Source organism: Canis lupus, chromosome 1 (assembly GCF_048164855.1).
Source record: "Canis lupus baileyi chromosome 1, mCanLup2.hap1, whole genome shotgun sequence".
Lineage (NCBI taxonomy): Eukaryota > Metazoa > Chordata > Mammalia > Carnivora > Canidae > Canis > Canis lupus.
Window position 1 is genome coordinate 109,541,278 of NC_132838.1, and position 9,966 is coordinate 109,551,243.

Sequence of the window (9,966 nt, forward strand, 5' to 3'; positions counted from 1 at the left end):
TTAGCGCCTGCCTTTGGCCCAGGGCGGGATCCTGGAGACCCAGGATCGAATCCCACGTCGGGCTCCCAGTGCATGGAGCCTGCTTCTCCCTCTGCCTATGTCTCTGCCTCTCTCTCTCTCTCTCTGTGTGACTATCACAAATAAATAAAAAAATTTTTTAAAAATTTAAAAAAGAAAAAAAAGAAAATGTTCATTTCAATAAAGGAAGATGAAGGAGATAGGCAAGTCTGGCTATTTTCAACTAAAGTAAATATTACTTTCCTGTGATGATGGTTCATGGCTGAAAGCACCTGGTTTTCTGCTAATATATCAACTTAATGGTGCTTCTTAGCACCATAGAAGCAAATAAATGAAAATCCGACTGACAGATGCCAAAAGTTATTTTCAAGAATTCTTCATAGACAAAACCTCATTAAAGCATTGTATCAAAAATTAAATAGAAATAAACTTCCAGGAAGATGAACATGAATGATTTGTTTGCATTTCTTAATACTAGCAATTCAAGTGCTATTCAGACACAGCTATTTGAGAGTGTACGTCAACAATGACTCAGCTTGAAAGATTCCATATTGCTTTTAAAAGAGGTATATGGTTTTACTTAGGTAGTGAATACAATCTGGGTGCCCCTTTCCCCAAAAATTATAAACTAATTTTCACATGAATGGCTGAAAAAGAGACGGTGTTTATGTTTGAAAAAAGTATACAACAAAGGCAATCCAGTTCAATTTACTGCATCCCTCAGAGAAAGAGCCCAGAGAAAGAGCCAATTCTGGGCCACAGGATCGATGTGGAGATGAGGGGGAGGGGTGGAGGCGATGGAGGGGTAAAGAGCAGGACCAGGAGTCTAGTCCCAGTCCCAGCTCTAACTTGGTATGTGGTCCAGGACAATACTCTACAACCAGAGCTGGACAGCACACTAGACTTCATACTAGGAATGTGAAACCCAGAGAGGTGAAGTGATTTGTTCAAGGTTCCCACGAATTAGGTTAAGGCCTAGACCAGAAGGCCTTCTGCCTCTACTTCCAATATTCCTTCAATTATGACAGGAAAACTGTTACCATGCTCCGTGCAAGTTCATTTTCCCAGCTTAAATCAGGAGGCTAGACTAGGCACAGGTTTTCAAGCTGTGTTGCTCCAAATCCAAGGGATTTCTGCTAGTCACCTTTCCTCTTCAAGACTCTCCAAGCTTATGTATTTCATATAGTGTAAAAAGGAAATTTTAAACAACTAGACTAGATGGTCAATAAAATGTCACACAGACTGGGTAAATTAAGGCACCCAGGTGGTGAATGACAATAGTCATAGTGGATCACAGGAAGGCCCTGCAGGAAGCTTACCACCTCTCAGAAGGCCCCCACAAACTGAAGATGTGAAAACAGAAGAGACTAGAGGGAGATGGACAAACACTCTCTCACCATGTCAATCTCTATATTGACCTGCTGTATCTCCCTATCACACAAAGTCTGAAGAAACACCTATGAGGCTGCAGTTTTACAGTCATCTGTGAATCCCTCACTTCTCCTAGACTGTCCTTTGCCAAAAGTTACCATCAGGCCCATGGATTTACACGCGGACAACTTCTTCCAAGTAACATGTATTGAGAAGAATGACTATTTTCTGATTATTTTTTAACTATCCTAAATGCTTTGGCCTTATTGTGCCAAGAAGATGGAAAAGAAAAGGGGGATATAAAAAAAGAAAAAGAAAAAAGAAAAAGAAAAGGGGGATATGGTCAAAAGAATAGTTTAAAAAAAAAAAAAGGGGGATCCCTGGGTGGCGCAGCGGTTTGGCGCCTGCCTTTGGCCCAGGGCGCGATCCTGGAGACCCGGGATCGAATCCCACGTCGGGCTCCCAGTGCATGGAGCCTGCTTCTCCCTCTGCCTGTGTCTCTGCCTCTCTCTCTCTCTGTGTGTGACTATCATAAGTAAATAAAAATTAAAAAAAAAAAAAAAAAGGAAGAGAAAAACTTTGATCAGACTAGTATTACAGAGATTTTCTAGGCACTGCAGGAGCCCCTGAAGATCTGCTACTTGGTTGAAGAGTCATCTACTACTATCTCCTGCTCCACACCCCACCCCCAACTGGCATGTTAACTGTTCCAGAAGGCCAAGGCTACCACCTCAGATTTCTGTAGCACCCAATTCCATCATGAAAGCAAATGTTGACACTGAGGTTGGAGTCTCAGCTACCATTAGAGAAACATGACAATCTTTGTAACAGCAATTACCAGTTTAGGAAGAAAACTCAGTCCTTTGTTGTTCTGTCTCCTCTCTTCAAATTATATAAACTTTGGCTTTGGCTATGAAGAAACTTTCTATGCTGCCAATGATGTTAAAAAACTCTAAAACACAAATTTCAGCAGTGCTGCACACACAGTTGTCTTCTTAATTAGCTATTACTTCCCCATTAAGAATAAAAAACAAAGGATCCTGGGTGGCTCAGCAGTTGAGCGTCTCTGCCTTTGGCCAAGGGCATGACCTGGAGTCCCAGGATCAGGACTGGGATCCAGTCCTGCATGGGGCTCCCAGTATGGAGTCTGCTTCTCTCTCTGCCTGTGTTTCTGACTCTCTCTCTCCGTATGTCTCTCATGAATAAATAAATATTTTTTTAAAAAAGAAGAAAATTATTTATACCAACATGGAAAACATAAACTCTAAAATAAATTCATAGAATGAATAATGATTCACAAGGCCAAAATTCAAAAATGAATGGACCAGATGAACTGAAATTCTTAAGTCAATAATGATGAAGACACACACTATAGGTAATTAAAATCACCAGACTCTGCTTGTCAGAAAATTTAAAGTCCTGGGGATCCCTCAGTGGCTCAGCAGTTTGGCTCCTGCCTTCGGCTGGGAGCGTGATCCTGGAGTCCCGGGATGAGTCCCACATTGGGCTCCCTGCATGGAGCCTGCTTCTCTCTCTGCCTGTATCTCTGTCTCTGCCTCTCTCTCTCTCTCTCTCTCTCTCTCTCATAAATATTATCTCAAAAAAAAAATTTAAAGTCCTAAGAACTCAGAAGCTACGGGAATTACTAGATCTATGATCTAGTCCCTCTTTTACTATATCATATACAAATACCCTAACATTTGAGGAGTCAATGGTCCAATTCTGTAGATAACAGTTAACGCTTTTTTATTTCAAGTGTTCACACAAAACTATTTCTAAATAAGTGCTGAAGTAAACAAAGTTTGATCATAGCTCAGTTAAGAAATAAAGTCCTTCCAGTAAATGTTCCTTCACAGCTGGATGGCTGTTTTAATATGCAATTGCCCTGGGCCACGCGAAAGGGGGGGGGAGGGAATCAGGCTTTTGATTTACTTAAGAAATAAAATAAATAAACCTAGAACATACAAAGGTTCTCTTTCCCAAGTTAAGGACAAAAAATGGTTAGATGGCTTTTCTGCAAAAAAAACACCTCTTTCTCTGAATAAATTTCCTAAACCCCACCCCTATCATAAGATCACTGAAGAAAAAGCTCCACAGCTAAGGTACATTTCTCAGGTAATAAAACCAAAAAATCTCATCGTATCAGCCAGTTCCTGGCACCCTTTCCTCACTCTACCAAATCAGGTCACTCACAAGGCTTGGAGAGTGTCAGGGCCCACCCACATACTCCTACACCAAAGAGCGCCCCCACCCCCAACTCCAGCAAGGATCTGCCCAGAGGCATTCAACTCCCCTGGTGGAGAGCGCCTGCAATACCAGAGGGCAGAAATCTGAGTGACACTTGGCACTCTCTCTTTCCACAAACAACCGCAACGGGCTTTCCAAACTCAGGCCCTAATTATTTAAGACCAGGAAGCTGGAGCCTTCCTGGGGCAGAGGTGAAAAGAAATAAGCCCACCCTCCCAAAGATCACACTACAAACCAGAGGCCATTAGGGAAGGCAACACTGCAGCTTTTGCAGCCCCAGAGCAGTAAACACCAAATGTGGCCATAACCCCCAGTGGGATTGGGGAGAACTTGAGAACTAGCATTTCCCCAGCCAGAGATAAAACAAAAATAAGATTGTCATGGGGTGGGGGTGGGGGAGAAGGGGGAAAAAGCACACTTCTAAGTTCTCCCAAGGCCTTGGAGGTGGAAGGAGAGAGAGGGTACAACTGTCTCTTTACAATAGCTCAGAGAAGGAGGGAGGGAATTAAAAGAATGACCTGTGAGCAGCTGCACTCTCCTGTCTCGAAGGACACAAAGATGCAAAGTCCAGGGATCTGAAACGGGCTGGGGAGCAAGATAGAAAAGAGGAGAAAAAAAAAAAAATTGGGGCAATGGAAAGAAATCTACCCCCCTCACCACCACTAACCTTGGTAGAAGTAGGGAAAATGGGGGAGACACTCCCAAGACTCCAGAGAGCAATAACCAGCCAACCAACCCCCACCTATCTACCCAGATCTCACAGGATCTCTGGGAATAAAACCCTGAGGGTGAGGGTGCCAAGTGAATCTGCAGTCTACACCAGAGCCTAGAGAACCCTAGGCTCAACTCAGACCCTTCCCCTCTGAATGCTGAAGACTGGATGCTAGAGGAACACAAGCCTCAAGAGGGGAAGCACTCAGTGGGAATGGGCGGGTCAAGGGTAGGGAGCTGGGAGAAACAAGCCTGACAGGAACCAAACAGGAAAGAAGATGCTTGACAGGATACAAAGGGAAAGAAAAGGTGAGGAAACAAGTCAACAAGGAACAGAATTGGGAAATGGTTACCAAAAGCAGAGGGAAAATCTATCCAAGAACTGAGATGGCTCCAAGAGGGAGCTGGGGAGTGGGGAGGCAGCCAGTGATAGGAAAGAATGGTTGAGAAGATCTCTTTACTATTGGGCAGAACTGGGAGAAGGAGAACTCAAAAAGGAGGTAAAAGGACAAAGGAGGGAGAACAAATACAAGAAAGGAAAGAGTGGAGGTTGAGATCTGAATCAAAATGGTGGGGGGAGAAGGAGGTCCAGGTGGAAAACCAGAATTAAGAGACAACACAGGTGGGATGCAATTACAGGAAGACCAGGATTAAAGAAGCCATTCCAAGAGGGAACAGCAATAGTAAAGTTAAAATGGGTCAAAAAGATAGGTGGGCAAGTGGACAGCTCCAAAAAGGGCAGAGCTGGGAGGAAAACGTTAGAGCGGATGAGACAGAGCTGAGCAGATGCAAAAAAGGATCTGGGGCAGGTCTGTGAGATGCAGCAAAATGGGAAGGAAAGGGGTGATGGGTCAGGGAAGTTATCAAAGATTTACCGAGGTATAGGGCAAGTTTAAGAAGAGCCAAAATAGAGAGGAGAGGACTCAGAGCAAAGAGGAGGCTAGAAGCAGATCTCAAGCAGAGAACAAGTGAAGGGGAAACAGGTCAAAGAAAGGGGGAGCGAATGAATGAGGCAGCTCTACAGTGCCAACGAGGAGGTGGAGAAGAGGAAACCTCAAGAACACTGGGCAGAACTGGGGCCTGCAGGGCAGCACGGAGGCTGCGGGCAGGCTGAGTTAGGGAGGTCAGAGAAGTGAATGGCAGAAATGAGAGCTGCAGGGTTTCGGGAGGGGAGGAGGCTGCTTCATGGAAGGCAGAGTCGAAAAGCAATCAGGTTAGGGGCACAGCAAGATCTGAGATTGGGCAAAGGGCAGATCGGAAAGGTAGAAAGGTTTGGAAGAGAAATAAAGGTCTGAATGGCAAATGGGAGCAAGATCTGAGAAGCGGAGGAGGCAAGCATGGTGCATCTGAGTCCGAGAGGGGGCAAGGGGCCGAACTGAGGCATGGAAGGGTCGGAGAGCTGAGGAACATCCCTAGGGTGCAGCAGGCCCCCCAAGTGGGCAGTAGAGCCCAAGAGGGAGGTGGAATTAACTCCAAGGAGACCTAAGGGCAAGCAGTGCCAAGACGAACAAGGTCTCAGATGGATCTCCAAGGAGGTGGAACTGCAGGTCCTAAAGGGACAGTTCCTGGGGGTGCAACAGAGGGCGGCGGATAACAGTAAACGGGTCAAAAAAGGCAACAGATCTGGAAGGTGGTGAGAGTAGAATCGAAGAGGGGCAGGAGGGTCACGAATCCCAAAGTGAAGGTCCAGAATTCAGGGATGCAGAAGGGTCACTGAGGAGGTGGGTCCCAAGAGCACTGCAGAGTCCTGGAGGGGCGAAGGGCATTAACGAGGGCGGAAGAGGGAAGGGGGAGGTGCAGAATTGGGAGCAGAGTGGCTTAAGTGAGGAGGGGGTGGCCGCGACAGACACCGAGATCCCAAAGGGGTCGGAAGGTGGGGGCAGACGCGGGGACAGCAGGCCTGGGGCGAGCAGGGACAGGTCCAAAAGGGCGGGCGGGCCCCGCGGGCCGGGCCGCAGCGCGAAGCAGCGGGGACGGCGGGGCCCGGGGGGCCTGGGGGGCCGCTCCCTCCCCTCCCCCTCCGGCTCCTCCATTGTTCGCGGGCTCCGGGCCCCGCGGTCCCCGCCTCCCCTTGGACCCCGCAGCGGGGCGGCGCCCGGCCTCGCCGCCGGGGCCCGCGAGCTCGCGCACTCACCAGCTGGGCGCTCTCAGCGCGGCTCCGGCCTCCAGGATCCCAGCAGCGACGACGGCGGCCCCGGCGCCATGTTCTGCTGCTCCTCGTCCAGCGGCGGCTGAGGCGGCGGCGGCGGCGGCGGCGGCTCCGGCGGCGGGGGGCCGGGCGGACCCTCCCTCGCAGGCTCCCTCCTCCGCCTCCTCCACCTCCTCCTCCCGCCGCGCCGCGGCTCTCCCTCGGGGCGGGGGGGCGGGGAGGGGAAGGGGGGAGGGGCGGGAACCAGGGGAGGGCGGACCAGCCTCGCTCGCTCGCTCCCTCCCTCCTTCGCAATGGCGACGGCGGCACCTCCTTCCTGCGGCCGCCGCTCCCGCGCGCGCGCGCTCCTCGCTACTGCGCGTGCGTGGCGTGCGGACCGTTGCGAGAGGATAACGGCCCCGGGGTGCGCGCCGCCAGAGGATGACCGGCGCCGGGCAGGAGACGAAGTGAGGGCGGCTATGCGCCCAAGGGGCTCAGTGCCACTACCGCGGCCTCTGGCTGGGAACGAGCGCGGAGACCATAATGCGCGTGCGCCCCAAAGAAATGCCGCTACTGCGGTGGCTGCGGCGCGAGACAGCACCAGGCAGCCTGCGAGCAGGCAAAGGGAATGGGGCGGGCAAGTGCGCGTGCGCGGGAGGGACTGCCTGGCGCAAGGCGGAGGGAGTGGCCCGCGGGAGTCGCGCGCGCTCTTGCGCGCGCCAGAAGCAGCCGACCCCTCCTTGTGGGGGTTCGTGGAGAAAGCGGGAGGGGAGAGGCATGGCCCGGCTTTGGGGGCGGGGGCGAAGGGCGCGATCCCGCTCGCGCGGGACCTGACCAGCCAATGGGAGGTAAGGGGAGGTGGGTTTGCCGCGCGAGCCTCAGCCCCTGGGATAACGGAGGAGGTGAGATGGAGCGACGTAACGTGGGGCGGTGGGGCGGGGCTGAAGGGAAGGGAGAACACCCAGCGAGGGAGTTGATTGGAGGACACGAGGAGGCGTGGCCCTCCCCAGCCCAATCCAAGCCTAGTAATTTGTCGTTCCGGAAGGAGGGGCAGGGCTCGGAAGCGCGTGCTCTTTCCCTCCGCAGGGAAGAAAATGTGCAGGCAGCGCGCCCGTTGATACGACTTGTTCTGGATTCGGTGATCGCCCAGGCCCGGGAGCGAGACAGGGGTCCGCTCCTGTACGCAGCCCTGACCTCCGAGTCAGCATTGTGCAAATGACTGCAAATCAAATGTCAGTTTTGGCCCGTGCAGGGTAAACAGTAATGATGGGAAGGGGCACTGCTGTAACCCTTGAGTTCTTCTGAACTGAGGAGGGGTTCCTCTGGGACCCCTCCGGAAGTATGCATGGTGGAAGATGAGCGTTCTGGGCATGGAGTCAATATTTACGGAATGCATGAAGAAAGGCTGTTTTCTATTGCATTTTGCGTGTTTTTTTTTCTCAGTCTCTTCATCCACAAAATGGAATAATCGTCGCACCTCCCTCGTAGGGTTGCTGAGAGGATTAAATGAGATAGATTTGTAAAGTGCTAAAAAGTATTACTTTAGAAAAGTTGATAGGCACAATTACAAATACTGACGTTTTATTTATTCTTTTAAAGTAATCTCTGTCTCTGTGTCTATCATAAATAAAAATAAATAAATCTTAAAAAAAAAAAAAACTGGGGATCCCTGGGTGGCTCAGCGGTTTGGCGCCTGCCTTTGGCCCAGGGCGCGATCCTGGAGTCCTGGGATCGAGTCCCACGTCGGCTCCTGGCATGGAGCCTACTTCTCCCTCCTCCTGTGTCTCTGCCTCTCTCTCTCTCTGTGTGTGTGTGTGTCTATCATAAATAAAAATAAATCCTTTAAAAAATAATCTCTACACCCAATGTGGGGTTCAAACTCAACCCAGAGATCAAGTCGCATGCTCTACTGACAGCCATCCAGGTACCCTTTATGCCCTCAAGTTTTAAAGTATCCCATTAAATAAAGTTTTTTTTTTTTTTTTTTTTTTTACTGATCAGAGTCCTTTCCCTTGACTTTTCCGACTTAACATTTTTTTATGTACATAATCCGGTTTTTAGTTGTGTATTTTTGTTGTTGTTTTTTAAGTACTGTGAGCCAAACCAATCAAGTGTGTGGCCCAGGTTTTCTTTAGGCTGTCACCACAAACCTTAGTTTGTAAATGATTTTTAGATCACTTGAGGGAACAAGGGAACACTTGAGGGATTCCCCACCTCAAATTAATATGTCTTTATAACTCTAATGCCATGTTCAGGTCATCCAATTCTTAGAAAGACTGTGAACTGGCAGCACCTAGAATAAAGAAGACTGGTTTCCCGCTGGACCTAGATGTCCCTCTCTGTCTTTTGGAGCCTGTCAACTCTACCCTGTCCTTCAAGGCTCAGCTTAACATCACTTCCTCAAAGTGGCTTCCCAGATTTGGCTGGAGTCCTTATTTGATGAAAACAGTATTTTATGCTAGGCGACATTTTAAACACTTTAAACATATTAACTCACTTAATTCTCAACATCTTATGAGTAGATTATAGTGGTTATGGTTCTACTAAGGCACAGAGTTACACAGCTAGTCAGTGGCAGATTTGAAATTAAACCTCAGGCAGTGGAGGTCAGATGACTACACACTTATTGCTTCTTCATGGCACTCCACCAGGGCTTGAAATTCTCTATTGGTATCACCATTTTGTGTGTGAGCCCTCTGAAGGCAGGAGTTCTGTCTGGCTAGTTCTTCAGTCTGGCAAATAGCCCACAATAAATACTTATTAATAAATAAATGAATAAATCCCATGCTAAACAAAGGAGATGGCTGAAAAGACAGTTCTTGTCTAATGAGTAACTCCTACCTATCTTTGAGACGCTAGTTCATATGACCCCTCTTCCAGGAGGCCCTCCTAATCCACAGGCTGGGTCAGGCACGCCCTCTACGTTCCCATAGCCCTGTTGGATCCTCCATACAATCCCTGACCATCCTGGGCTGTCCCTGTCTAGTGACGGGTCCTTCTGTCCCAGCAGACTGCGAACCCAGTGAGCGCAGAGCAGGGGCTGAGTCAATGTTGATGCGTCCAGCACAGGTCCAGGCACGAGGCAAGGGCTCATGCAGTGTTTCCTTGAGTGAACGTTCGTTCAGAACTCTCAAGGAGCGCCTTCCCAGCTCTCCAATTCTTTCCTGTGCGCTGGAGGGCCAGTGTTAGCTGAGCAAGCCAACCACAGGAAGCAGGCTTCCCTGGGGGCAGCCGCCCCCGCACACCCGGCTAGCTTCCACTCCAGGATAAATAAACAACCGAGTAAACAATTAGCTGACAGAGAAAAGTGCCGACTGCTGGCCTGGGCCGCTGTCAAGATTTCCCAAGCATCACCCTGAAAGGCCCCGAGGACTGGACGTCACACCACCCAAAGTAGCAGCGTAGGTACAAGGCAGGGCCTGGGGTTCTGGACCCTAATTGGAGAAATGCACAGCCAGAAAAAATCCCCAAAAGAGTTTTGCAAAGAGGGT

At 49.6% G+C, this 9,966-nt stretch overlaps 1 protein-coding gene across 5 annotated transcripts in view; it reads right to left on the minus strand.

The window, feature by feature from the left end:
• The window catches only part of ARHGAP35 (Rho GTPase activating protein 35), a 133,155-nt gene extending 126,445 nt beyond the window's left edge, over positions 1-6,710 (minus strand). For 2 of the 5 annotated variants that reach the window (XR_012006286.1, XM_072773874.1), the window contains exon 1: positions 6,482-6,695. The gene's annotated coding sequence lies outside the window, so the exon portion shown is untranslated. Of the gene's footprint in view, positions 1-6,481 lie in introns of all 5 variants that reach the window. The other 3 variants (XR_012006289.1, XM_072773875.1, XM_072773876.1) reach the window with 3 other exon arrangements.
• Between the last annotated feature and the right edge of the window lie 3,256 nt (positions 6,711-9,966).